Genomic DNA, 14,074 nt, shown 5'->3' with positions numbered 1-14,074 from the left:
TGTCGGTTCCTTCAGGCAACATAAATTATTTATGATTAAACAATATTATTTACCCCCCCCTCCCCCCAAAAAAAAAACAACAAAAAAAACAACAACAACAACAAACAGATACATGTTTATAGATATGGTCAATACAAGCATATTTTCGTCAATAATTACAAAGCACAATGGTCTCTATATAAAAAATGACCCAAAATAAGTAACCCAAAATATGATCTTTTGCGTCCATCTCTTAACACGTAAGATTACAAAATCACTTTTCAATATCCTAGAAACCGTCTACACTCAAACATTTATTTGTCTCATTGACATATGGTTGAATATTCTTTCACTGTGCTTTCAATCTTACAGAAAATTTGACAAATCCTTCGATCTGAAATAAGTAAATTAACATGATAATACACGAAACAAATTTGAAATGTCTATATAGAAAGTCAAAACTTTACTGTATCCAGATACCAAAAACGATAAAACTCTTTAAAAACTAAAGAAAATGGGAGAGTGGGTGGGAAAATAAACAAACCAGTTTAGTTTTACTGCCTGCATCTGACTATGTTTGGTAATTTCTCGTGCAAAACACGATTTCAGTTATAACATTGAATAATAATAATTTTCTTTTATAAATATGCTACGGGCGTTAACTTATTCGGGTATGATTTGTTTATACTGAATCGGTGACACTCGACAATAGAAATACATGTATAGGTTACACTGGAACTGGGTTTCCCCATCTAATTCCAAGGGTACAAACACATGTCTACTGGGTATTGAGGGATCCCTCTTTTTCAATATCTTCTTCTTTACTAGATAATTAAACCTAGATGCTAAATGAGACTAAATATGCAATTTATCAACAGTATACAAGCTTGAACTGAATGTGATGAGCCTGGCCAGCCTGTATACCTTTGCAATCTGACCATGGTAGAAACCATTTGAAGCTCTTTGTTTTTATTTGGTTACCGAACTCACTATGTTCCAGATTCAAAGCAGATCAAATCCATAACGCAACATTCAACATGTTAAAACAAATCCTCAATATATATTTCGCATAAAATTAGTTCTTGCTCTATTTCATTTGCCCCAGATGTATCGTAATGTCACTTGCACGTGGACACAAACATCAAGTTATTTTACAGTAACGAATTATTTTGTCTAATTTTAAACTTATTTGAATTAGAAATAATTCTTTATGTGACAGTTCAAACAGTTCAGTGTGAATAAATTTTGTCGAAAAACGTTTTTTTCGCTCTTAATATAAATGACCTCATGCTAAATCATATATTTTGTCATGGGCGACACAAATGAAACTATTGATGACATTAAAGGCGATTTATCTGTGTCAAGCAACAGATTCAAGAGATACCCTGTTGATGGACGAGGAAGGATGAGTTAATTTACATACACTAAACATGTTTATATACGGCAAGGTCTACTTTATGTATTGACAATTAGTCTTAATCACTGATCCTAAAAGAGGACATGAACATATTTAAACGGAAAAAAGTCGTCTGGTATGTTGTCTGTCTAAATTTATTATCTTATATACAAAATCGGAGTAAGAAATAGAGAATAAAAATGAAGATAAAAATAAATAAATAAAAATAATGAATAAAGTCCCTGGAGGGATTCCGACCCATAGTGATTAATGGCAAGTGGTTTGAAGTCAACGACTTCAACTACTCTGCCACGAATCCCGTCCCCCTCCCCGGCCTGAATCCTCTCCCCAGCCTGAATGGCAATAGGACAATGCTTCAAGGTGTATGCTACAGTTTTATATTTATAAAGACATATTGGCAGAATAATAATCGTACAATACAATTAATTAAAACGTTGTGTGATCTTAGAAGATGATAATAGATGCATTTTATGCAAAACAAGGGGGTATTCGAAAAATTTTAGGTATCTGCCCCAAGATATAAAATGGGACACTCTTTCTAAAAGAAGATTTACCATCCATTGATCTTTCACTTAATATAAATTTTTAACAAAAAAAGGTATAATATAAAATAGGTATTATATTTTAATTTATTAGGAAGTCGATGAAAATAATCACTTAATACGGTAAATAATTTCAACACCTTAAGTTTTTACATTTTGAAATCGTTACCATATTAAAAAGAAATGTCAGTATAGAAATAGTACCAAGTAATAACTCTCTTGCATCTTACTTTTTATGTTTTATTTATTTTTGGATTCCTCGTCCAACGACTGAAATTCCCGTGTAGAACAGTATTGAATGATATTATGAAACAGAATGTTATTTTTAAGATAAACACAACGACAGCTGAAAATCTTGACTTTATTTTTTTTAAGTATGATCAATAATTCTATGTTCGAAGATACAAGCTTTATAAACGTCTTCTATTTTGCAGATTCATTATTAATCAGGTATGACATGTTTTAAAACGATAATAATATACGAGTAAAAAGGACGTGCGGGTTGTTTTAAATTGTGAAAAATGCTTCATCAAATTTGAAAAATGAATAGTAATGCTATGTGACATTGATGGAGGTCATTGGTGAACAATTCTTTTCAGTTATAATTGGACCATGTAATTAGTTATAATTTGCTTTATGCTCCCCATTGATTGATGGATGGATGAGAATTATTACTATTCTATCGCAACTTTTGACTTGTTTCAAGTTTATTTTGAATAGTTATATATTTATAATACTGATTTATTAAAAAAATATAACCTGATAAACCTTAGTATAATTATGACATAAATTCAGTTAAGTAATCGCTGTTTTCATTTTAATGCTCTTGTTTAGCGTGACCTTTTTATTAGAAAGTAAACTTCCACGAATCAGAAAATAAAGTTTACTTATATAAATGATTTAACTTGAAACACATATTGAAATATAGTAAAATTGATCAAACAATAGCATTTCAAAAGACGGGGCCTCCGTGGCCAAATGGTTTCAGCCGCAGACTTTGAACTACTTGTCCCCTCATCTCTGTTAGTTTAATGCATTCCAAGCTCCTGTAAGAAAGCAAAGCTATCCAGTTAATCAACTATAGGTCGGTAGTTCTATTCAGATGTCCGCTATTTCCTGAAATAATGCATGAGGCGGTACATGAGGTATCTCTCCACCAATAAAATATGGCTGGAAAGTAATCATGTCACTTTAACAGTGTTTGTGTGTCTTAAAACTAAAAGAAAATCAGCGATTAGAAATGGATTAAAGTATTAGAGAAATCTTTTCCCTATTATACCTTATATTATATAATATATTGTTTGCTGTGGGCACAAAAGGTCAATGATTAAAATATCCTTGAGATGATTCTTCTCTCTCAAAAAGCCCCGCCTCCAAAAGTCTTGGGGCTGAACACGTGGCCTGATTTGTTTCAGAAATGAATGACGTCATAGTTATATACAAATGGTTCACGTCAAGAGATAAGAGCAAAAGGATCGTTTCGGTATGACAAAGCTTTTAAGAATTTAGATATGGTTTTGTTTCAAAGAAGTTAATCATCTTAATAAGTTTATTATGAGTTATCTAATTTACTGACAGAATAAACCAAAGAAGAGTTTAAACGGAATAAAAAGATATCATCCAATGAGCTTACATAGATCGTATTTAGTAGTGAAAATGAACCCTGCCCAATACCTTAAAAGACGAAAAATGTTGCAGTGCCGGTTTGACAGGGTCTGTTCATTGACGGCAATAGTATGCAGTTTTCATGTAATATTTCTATGAATTAACATATGACTTTGGTACAATATAAATAGAAGATGATATTAGACATTTATAGTATGTCAGGACACTTAAAGATTAAGACATTATTTCAGTGTTTTTAACCTTTTACCCCATGAGCATATTGCGAAAAATGGCCATTTTCACTGAAAAGCCTCCTGTAACAAGTTCAAACTGCTATGAAAGTATGAAAAATGCTTCAATACTAATGAAACTTGACACAAATGTTGACTACACCATAGCCTCTGTAACAGCATGCTCAATGGTAAATTTTCTGTTACCATGGCAACGGGGGGACGTCTCAAAATTGCCAAAAATCACTATTTTGCATTGTTTTTTTTCCATCAAAACTGACTTCAAAGTGCTGCAACTTCTCAATGAATTGAGATAGAGTAAAAGGCTTTTCAGTGTCGGTTACTAGCTACCCTAAGATTGACCTGAGGCCATTTTTAGCCTGTCACATGTCCAAAATTTTCTTGGAGATGATGTAATATTTGGATAGGGGACGACGCCGAAAAAATGGTCACTTTTTTGAACAACATTTCTTAAACGAAAAACAGTGTTTGGGGCCTAAATAGGGCATTTTTTCACTGTTTGAGGCCTCAAAAGGGGGGGGGCAAAAAGCCGTCGAAACACGCTTATATAAGGGAAAAGTTTAATCTACTCTTTCACCAAGTTTACCAAAATACCTTCTTCTTCTTTGTCTCTTTCTATAGACATAATCTTCTATCACATATTGTGCAGCAATCGATTGCAGGATAAAATTCTTTCCAAGCGCACAATTGTTCTACCCGCAACCAATTGATCTACATGAAACCAGTTAGCTTGGTGAGTCAAAATTAACAAAATAAAAAGTTGTAATGGTTTAAAATTACAGCAGGATAAACATTGCAAATACCATATAAATGTTTGAATTTGCGGTATGTTCTTTTTCATCTTTAGATGACATTTTATTTAAAAAACGCACAGACTACAATGTGTGGGTTAGTAGCTTTAAGTATGAACAAATAAATTACAGACTACTTTGCACTAAGCGCATGACAATTACAACATCTCTGACGGCCTATGTACCTTGGCCTGAGCAATATTCCAAAATCAACGCAAGTTTAGTTGGAAGTGGTTTTCATTGAAGGCCAAGGTGCCAAAAATGACAAAGAAAATATTATATATGAAGGTCGATTTGTAGTCATGAGTAAGAAATTTATTTTTGAAACAGGTAACAATGTAATAGCAATAACAATATGTGAAAAAGGTCAAAATAAATTATAAACGTGTTAACAACATATTCTGTTTATCTTAATAACATATTTATTTCTTATTAAATATTTTGTTCGATTCTGTAAATGAATGCATCTTATTTTGAATACATTAAGCACAATAATTAATGATTTGTTGGTAAATGATTTTGTTTATCGGCTGAATTTTATGAAACCAAATACGAATGTGAATGCAAAATATCAACATTTTTTTTTATTAGCAGCATTTATCTTTGTTTTTGCATGGATTATTGCGTAATCGAATTCCAGATTTATTACAGTACTAAAGAAAGATGTTATGGACACAATATTTTTAAGATAACGACCCAAAAGGTGCTTCAACATACACGTTAATCTCTTATACATATGCATCAAATACACATTTTAACAACAAAATGCTCACAGAAGTCCAAGTTGATGTAGTATTTTTTGAGGTAAAAAACAAAATCATGGTTTCGACGAATCTATTAAAACAGAATGATCGAAATAATACAGTATCTTCTCGAAATATTGTCATGTTACAACAATTAAGCAATTCGACATTTTAGCCCAAGGTAAGGGACATTTTAGTAGATCACTAATGCATCCGTTGTGCTAGAAGCTTGTCCGTCTTTTACATTGACCGTCTTCAGTTTTTTTAATTCCAAAAACGTCATACGGCTATTCTACGACAAAAGTGTACACGTCACGTAATCTGACGACCATCATCTAAATGTTGTAGCCTTAATACAAAATTTCTAAGGCAAAGCAATGCTTAGATGATTTAGAATGAGAATATGTTCCAATCATCGTCGGCGTCATTTCCCCAGATATTTGACGATTGAGTGTTTGATGACGACCAACCGCCGTTATAGTTTCCCCATGAATTACCATCATCATTTTTATCCTCGGCATCGTCATACCAGTTATTTCTTTCTTCAGAGTCATTATCTTTACTATCTTTACTATCTTTACTATCATCATTATTACTATCATCACCTTCCTTGTTTCCTATACTATCACGCAATGTATCCCATCGATTTTCTATGCCTTCTGCAACTTGCTCTCCAAGCGTATTTTCGATAATATTCATTCTGTTTTCTACATGATCGTCAACTGCGTCCAATTGATTGGAAGCTGCATTGTTGCCATAGGAGTTCCAGTTGTTCGTTAAGAACGAGTTCCATCCATTATTGTTGGCCTGATTTTGTTGCTGTTCTTCATGTCTCTCGAAATAGTCAGACGCTTTTTCTAGACGACGTTCAGCTGGCTCAGCTATATATTCAGGCTGGTTCTCAAGCCTCTGTTCTGCTTGGTTTTCAATACTATCCCATCTGTTAGCAAGTAGAGAAAGAATGTTAGATTGACCAGCAACAGACCTCGTTGACGAATCAGACGTCTGTGAATTTTCGGTATTATAAGTGGGACCTGTTTGTACATTGTTGTTAACCTGCCAACTGTTAGTTGCTCCTCCACCACCTCCACCGTATCCGAGCATTTGAAGTAGACTTACTAACTGAGATGTATCGGAAAAACCAGGAAATGCTGAAATAATTAAAATAAAAATTAATTTCAATTTTGTGTCTTACCAAACAAACAATAACAATATCCTAGTCACAGTCTTGTGATATGTTCTTTTATTTACAGTACGGTACATTTAGAAGAAAAAAGTTTTTCAAAGTAGAAACAATTTTTTCCTAATTATCTAAAATATAGTGAACGCCCCACCGCTTTACTACGCTAAATATCTTGAATGCACTTGTCCATTTTTCAATCTGAATAAACCAATTATCATTTTTAGATTAAAAAACCTGACTAAACAAAAACGGAACAGAGCATTATGAAGAAGAAGAAAAAGAAGAAGAAATGAAGAAAAAGAAGAAGAAGTGGGAGAAAAATAATAAGAAAAATAACAGAAGAAGAAGAAAACTTTAGTAGTTGTTAAGTGCAAATGCTATTTTTAGATACAAATCGGAAGAAATAAACATGATTACTGCCTTCATCCGTTAAATAAATAAATAAATAAATAAATAAAAGTAATGAAAAATGTTTAAATTTTTTATATCTTTTACATGTTTTGTTTATTTTTTTACACATAATGTGTCAGAATTTTATTACGATTTACTACGAGCCAATAACCATGTTATAAATGTTTTATACTTAACCAAAAAGTCTCGTTAAAGCAAATATGATGTCTTTAACTATCAAAATATACCAAATATTATATCTTTTAAAATGACTTTATTTGCTTTTATTGCTTTGGTTGTAATAACTTAATGCTGATTCTACTCAGATATTTATGATAAAAAATAAACGCAAAGCATATTCTTTTCATATCCCGAAAGAAAAGATTAAATAATTATAAGATATGGATAAGTAGCTTTCAGTTACTTTACAACGCAACATAATTTGCTTTGCTAATTTTCTTCCGTTTAGCTGCAATCTTGAATTTTGTTTGGAGTGGGATAGGCTAGAATGAGACCGTTGTGATTTATATTTTTAAATTCTTAACTGAGCATTTAAAATGATACATATATTTCCGTGTTAAAAGACCAAAAATAAACAATCAATATATTAAGATTAAATTGATATATCTATTAAGTTTGCCTAATAAATATCGTAAAATATATAAAACATATTTAAATAAGGTCATTAGATACTGTTTTGACAATTCTAGTAAGATATTCTTTGACTTTAAAGTTTAATGGCTATACACGTGACTATGTTATGAAGTGTTATAAATGTAAACGCAACGTCGTGCATTGATAAACAGTAAGCAGTTATCTAATTTGAGTAAAGTTGTTTAAACGTTTAATAAATAAAATCAAATTTTCATGCCCATATTTTAAAATAATTATAATGATATCACAAATGAAAACTTACCTTTGCAACTATTTGCAGTGAAAGCAAATATACAAAAGACAAATGCTGCTTTATTTAATCCCATCATCTCAATGTTTATAATCTAAGCTACTGAGCAACCTAACAACTGTCCGACTAAAAGGTGTGATAAAAATCGAATCTTGCCGGGCATTTATATCTTCTAAGTTTCAGAAGGAAATGTGAGTCATTTAAACAGACGTTATAGTCTATATGATGGATGGTAATTAACAGTCAGTAGCAAATTTTAATGAAAAAATCAACACTTAACGAAGGTTGACTCTTTCATACTTGTGTTATCAATTTTCAGTGCTTTGCTTTGAATTTTTAATCACGTCAATGGTAATACTAAAGTCATTGTTAAGAGCTTGAACTTTAATTTCTCAAATTCCAAACCATATCATAATGTAAAATACCGGTTTAAATACCGTTTATTTAGACATTGCTTTACACGAACTGTAACCATAGGCAGATTACGTGTTTGCCTTTTAACACTTAATTAATCCTTTTAAGGGTTTTCATTACCAAGTGGTTAGGGTCTTTAATTTTGAATAATCTGTCCCTTTCCACTGTATGTGTTCAATCCGGCCACGAACTAAGATTTCTTTCTTTGTCAAGAAGCTATTCAGTTAGCTGTCTGTCTGTCTGTCTTTGTTAACTTAGATGTATGTTAGTGTTTGAAAAAGTGCAATGATTGGGGGATCTATCGTCTTTCTCAACATAACTCACCGAATCAACTTTAAATATTAGTGTAACTTAAAACATTACCAAACTCATTCCAGAACGGCTATGTAACATTTTATTGATTTGCTGAAACTAAGAAATTCTGAATTTTAGTATAGGTTCAAACTTTCTAAGACAAAAACTTTTCGACCATAGAAATAATTTTGTTATCTGTTTGTGTATGGATACTAGTAGTCAATTAAATTCACCAATTACTATCTGATTTTTTAATTGAGTAATGGGTTTACACTCCCCCTGTCGCAAACCAGATGCACTTTGTCTTCTAGTTTGAATAAATTAGCATCATTATTCAAAATTAACCTTTATTAACAAAAATTATGTCAATTATGTTTAAACAATCTGTCAGCAATGTAACGTTTTACTCACTTTCTGTGAAACTCCTACTTATGTATTGTTTTCATCAATAACCAAATGACAAATTACATTATAATAAGTCATATATTGTTTCCATATTGAAACCGGCAAGATCACAGGCATGAATAATTTAGAATATTATGTCAATGACAAATTAAATCTTATAAAGTCGAATTGCAGTAAAATGAATATTTACATACCATATTACAATGCGACTGTTTGAAAACTAGTCAGCTGGTATTAACACTTCTATGATTCTCACAGAAGATCCGAAAACATAATTTGTTTTTGAAAGTATTGAAACATTCTGCCCAAAAATTGCATCACAGCGTTTTGTTATGTTGCTTGCTTTGTTTGCTTGCATTTTGGATTTCATACTCTGCTTTGTTCTGAATAAAGAATGCGTCTTGCAGGGTCAATAAGCCTATGCTATGAAATATATTTTTGTCGGTGCAAGGTGCATGCTTAAAAGCGGTGTCACATGTTGTGTGTATTTCAAAATTTTCTCTAAATTGTTTTTTATTCTTAATTATGTTGGAAGGTGTCTACATATTTCCGTTTTTAGAAATTTGAAAATGCTATTGATATTATAGAACACCCATCCAGTGAAATTAAAATTGAATGTTCTTCTCTTTGCATATCATAATCAATAGTTGACGATTTATAAAACACAAATGGGATGAGCATATAATTAAAAAGGAATTTAGAAACACGTAAGACAAATATATATTAACAGAAAGATGAAGGAAGGGGCTTCTTTTCATGATCAAATAATAAACCTAGCACCTGCCGTTGTGAATATAAATAGACAATGAAAAAGAGACTTTCTTGATGATGTTTGATAGAAAGAAACTATTGAGAATAACATTGCGAATTAATGTCACATCAGTTCAATTGATACGTTGATCAGAGTCATTACCTTCATCAGTGATTGAATATTTTTCAAACCATATCCTCTAGCGAATTTTATAAATTAAGTTCAAAGAATTTTTTTGTCATATATTGCAGGTACGAAATTATACAGATAAAGCTTTGATAAAGCAAATGAGCGTTCTGGTATTTATATTCGTAGATACTCATAAATAAAAGTATTTAAAAATGATTTCTAAAGGTTTCACAATTAATTAAAGGAATGAAGTCTAAATGATAATGTATTTTCTTGTTATTTAAAATTCTAACTGACACATGTCGACTCGTGATTTCGATAGGTAGGTAGCGACAGGGGAAACAAAAATATCTTATTTAACAAATGAAGAACTTTTTTAACACTTTTAACGGTTGGCTCAAGAAATGGTCGGGTTTTCTTTACGAAAATTGATTCACTTTATTAACAGAACTAACAAATGGTAGGTAAAAATCAACAAACACACGACGCGGAGATCTCTTTGACATTTTGCTGGTGTTAGTGCTTTTGGCCCTATATTGCTGTAAAAAAATACCCTCCAAAAAAATCTGCAACGGAATCAGACAAATGGTGCTTTTACTGTTCGCTCGAAATTATTATTGCGGTCACACTTACCCCGGCAGCACTACGGTAGTTCCCTACTAACCACCCAGGATGCGCTCCGGATCATCCAGGCAGAGCCCAGGTGAAGCTACGGTTCATGCCGGTGCTTCCCCGGTTGTTCCCGGATGACGCCGGAAGAGCCCCGGTTGACCCAGGCAGAGCCCCGGTCGATCCCGAAAATGATAACATTGAAACATATTTTTTATCTAATATAATATTTATTGTTCCAGAATAGTAATTCATGATGATTTTCTGAAAATCCTTATGCCATACTGGATAGAAGGGAAATGGCAAGGCTTTTAATACAAACAAGTGCAATCATCGCAAATTGTCGTTATTCTTCTGAAATGATCCGGGCTTTGCCGGGGCTCTACCGGGATCAACCGTAGCTCTACCTTTATCCTCCGGGGCTCTGCCTGTAGTTACCGGAGCTCTGCCGGCATATACCGGGGCTCTAACGTAGCTCTACCGTAGCTCTACCGGCTATATCATACCCCGGATCATCCCCGGTTTTTGCCGGCAGAGCTACGGTGCTTTCCCGGTATAACCCCGGTCGTTCCCGGCAGAGCTAAGGACGAAGCCGACAAAGCTATACCTTCCCGGATCATCCAGGACCACCCCGGTGATATTAAATATTTTATTCCATCCGGGGTCGAATGCCGGATGTTCCCGGATCATCCCGGATCATCCAGGACGTTGCCGGCAGAGTTACGGATGTACCCCGGTTGTTCCCGGTTGTACACCGGTCGTTCCCGGATCACCCGGACGTCTACCGGGGCTCTGCCGGAATGTTAGTGAGACTGTAGCTTAAGGACCGAGTTGAGTTTATAGGGACTCCACTGAAGTTCGACATGATTGGGCTTAAATATATTTTCGAGATCTGTGTTCCAATTGATATAGCTCTACTGTAAACTTTTAACTTACATGCAACATTTCAGGCCATTCCCTCGCCCCATTTTTTCCAGAAAAAAGAATCATTTTTATTATGTAAAATGACCCCAAAATGAAAAAGGATGCAACGCTGTTTGCCCAATGCGGGTAAAAATCACACTAAAGGTAAGTCGATTTCAATTTAGTTTTAAGTATATTTCTTTATTATCCATTGCAGACTTTTTCATTTTACAAACTTCATTTGATCCTTGTAAAATTTTCAAAGTCTCTATTTTTAGGCCTTTTGAACTCAATGGAGTTCCTATAAATTGTGTTGCACGGTAAATCTTGTTCCAATTTAATATTCTTCAACTTTTATAATCTCTATACATGTACATGTACATGTAACTTTTGTAAAACAAAACTTTCAGTGACTTTATGAATGCTGTATCCTTAGACATGCATGCCACAAATATGTATAAAATGTAAGTTTAAACTTAATTAAATTAAACAACTGGGAAAATGAATTTCTATCTATATTACGCTTTAGATAATCGAACCGGACGAAAAATGTTTGTGTAACTATACTTACTTCAAGGCGATTGTTTTATTACTATGAGTATCAAATTAACTTATGCAAAGGTTGCAGTTTTGATATGTTTCGGTTTACTGCAAGTGCGGTGTTGACATTTAATTATAATTTTATTGTCTTTTCTTTTAATCAATGTCATATATATTGTCAGAGTTAATTTTAAAATCTGATTAATTGAGTAAGTACAATTTATGAATCATTGTTTTGAGCGTTAAAGATCCTGTAACTCAAATTTTTGTATGGTTTTATATCAGAAATCTGATGCTCAAATGAAGATTTGTCAATTTTGTAAGTAAGAAAAAAGCATTATTTGTAAAAATATTACCGAACTGACCGCAAATATAGTATTTCATTCTTTAGCAATTCTTGACAATGGAATTTATCCAGTTTTACTATTTGTGAGTAATAGCTGTACGTATATACATGTATAAATGGATGAAATTTTTACATATATTAGTTTAGAATATTTTATTTTTACATTAATATATATATAATATTTCAAAGATTTTGTTTTCATTCGCAGGAAAATTTATTCTTATGCCACTTATGACATTTTCCTTGGTCAATGGGTGAGCTAATCTTTTGTTATTTGTTACTTTACAACTTTAGATGTTTGTTTAAATTGGGGAACTTATGCTATAAAATTACAATTGATGATGAAAGAATACTATTCGATTTGATGATTGGGGGCGTATAAGTTATTACACGATTCATTTCCTTTTACTGCCATATTCAATCAAACGAGCAATGTTCGTTTATGTTTTCGGTTTAATTGTTTTAAAGATCAATTTTATGGCGGCTTGTAGTATTTTCCATTTTTTAGGGCGGTTTATATAATTGCGTTGTGATTGTAAATGCTTTGATGACATGCTAGCAAACTAGACATATTGGGAGGGTATAGTATAATCTAATCAATAAAACCTGTTACAACATTCTTCAACTCCACTTATAATATATTGTACAAATAAGGATTTCCAGACCACGTAGTGTTTTAAATTTTAATATTAATTTTAGTATAGTTATTTAACAGTTTTTAGATGATTTTGTGCTTATAAGTACATGATAGTAAATTTTATTGTACAGGTGTAGCCAATCTGTTTTAAACATGATAAGTTGTTTTATCTGAATGTATGTTTTTATTATCAAAATATCTTATGGTACATTTTTAAATTGAAGGTTAGTGGGGGTAAAATGTTTTTGTAATGTTGCATTATTGTTATCACTAGGACCTAACTATCGATTATACACGTAAAATGATACTACTAGTATATAGTTGTATGTATGTTTGTATGTACTTGAATTGATTTAATAATTCTGTATCATTATAATTGTTATCACTTTAGCCAAGTCGTTGTTAAATAAAAAGCCATAAATGAGGCAAGGGAAGATGTCACTCTTTAATCACCACTTATTGTGGTTAATTTCATAATTTGTAGTCGTTTAATTGCAAACCGACATGACATGGTATGTTTGATGGTAAACCAAAGGTGATTGACACTATGTATTGGTCTTAGAAATTGCATATGACAACTATTTACTAAACTTCTTCATTTGTTTGATATCTTTATTTATTCCTATATGAAGAAAGTCAATATGCTGCTATCTACCCTACATAAAGGGGTTCGAAGCAACAGTAGTAAGGGACAAGTCAAGTTAAAGTCGGAAACTTTAATCACCCAGCCGCGGAAATATCTGCTTTCAATATCTGCAATGTCAGATCATACATGGTTCAACAGAGCAAAGACAGATTTAAAAGGAAAATATCCCTACAGAGCACCGACTTAAACAAAAGCAAAAGGGGATGAAAATTGCAGACTCTGTTTGATTGATTATGATCATGAGAGGTAATGAACGGGGCAACATCTGTTACGCTCTGGAGTACCGGCTTAAAGGATATAAAGCTATATCTTTTGAAATATTTTTTATAAAAATTATCAACATTAGAATCATATTGGTTCCATAATATTATATATTTTCTCAAAATAGTTGTATGTTATCTAACACTCACTAAACATTTATACGTAAACAAAATAAATTATTATTCTACAATTTTTAATTACGGTTTTAACAAATGATTTCGAGTAAGCACCATCCACTTTTAAGGCACTTTACTACATATTTGTTCCATACATGTATGTTTTATTTTAAAAATTTGAAACAATAACTTTTGAAGCAGAAATACAGCTTTATACA

Source organism: Ruditapes philippinarum, unplaced genomic scaffold (genome assembly GCF_026571515.1).
Source record: "Ruditapes philippinarum isolate M1 unplaced genomic scaffold, ASM2657151v2 ctg612_1_1_1_1, whole genome shotgun sequence".
Classification (NCBI taxonomy): Eukaryota; Metazoa; Mollusca; class Bivalvia; order Venerida; family Veneridae; genus Ruditapes; species Ruditapes philippinarum.
The sequence above is the reverse complement of the archived record's forward strand: the minus strand, read 5'-3'. Positions refer to the sequence as shown.